Source organism: Carlito syrichta, unplaced genomic scaffold (genome assembly GCF_000164805.1).
Source record: "Carlito syrichta isolate Samal-C Ts95f unplaced genomic scaffold, Tarsius_syrichta-2.0.1 Scaffold153679, whole genome shotgun sequence".
Taxonomy (NCBI): Eukaryota; Metazoa; Chordata; class Mammalia; order Primates; family Tarsiidae; genus Carlito; species Carlito syrichta.
In genome coordinates this window covers 7,769-8,798 of record NW_007097775.1, presented here as the reverse complement: position 1 = coordinate 8,798, position 1,030 = coordinate 7,769, and positions in this window count along the sequence as shown.

Genomic DNA, 1,030 nt, shown 5'->3' with positions numbered 1-1,030 from the left:
TGACTTGGCCGCCTGGAGCCTCAGTTTCAGGGGTGGGGGCTGTCTCCGCCGCGGGGGGCTGCGGTGAGAATTCAGTGAGCGTCCTCTGCACGGTGCCGCCGCCGCAGAAATGCCCGATGCGTGCTAAGCATTTCTACAATTAAAGAGCCCATGGACCGATCTACATGGGTTTATAGGTGTTCACTAATATACGTGCATGAAAGGAGTACATGCATAAATACCGTCTAAATGTATTGTTTATAAATGAAGAAGTCTGGCGTGAAAATATGCAACATACACCCTGTCCAACGAATCATGGAGAAGTACGTATAAATGGACGACTCATCAAGACACTCAACATAGAAACTCGAGTAATTTTGAGTGAAGCACTCGTCTTCTCCCTCAAAGTGTCCTTTTGACACTTGGAAGGCACCAGCAACGCTAAACTAGGCCTTGAGGCCACCCTGTGTGAAAGCTGCAGAGTGAGGGTGCCCTGGGGAGTGTGAATAAGATGGACCTGGAGGATCCGAAACTCACAGTGAGACTGCCCAGAGGAGAAGGAAGGGACAAGTATTCATCCAGCGTCTCTGTGGTCCAGGTGTGGTAGTGATTGCTTCACACATGTGACTCCGTTTATCCTCACACATCCATCACATTGCTATCATTAGTCCTATTTTTTTTCAGGTGAGGAAACAATTTCTTAGCAGTGAAGCAACTTGCATCCAATCACACTGCTAATAAATGCTGAAACAAACAAACAAACAAACAAAAAACAGTCTGCTGAACCCCAATGTCTGACTGGCATGGGAATTAAACTCAGGAGAGTCTGGGAGGGGATCCCACTGCAGTCTCAGTGTGGACTTAAGTGTTTCTGGTGCTCTGTATCAGGATATTATTCCCAAAGAGAGGGGGAAGGATGAGGGAAGAGCAATACAAAATGCTTAAAAAAAAAAAAAAAAGCCAAGAATGAGGGTCTTGGACTTAATGCCCAGGATGACAGGGCCATATCAATCCAGAAGAGCAGAGCTGCAACAGCCTTTGAATACAACAG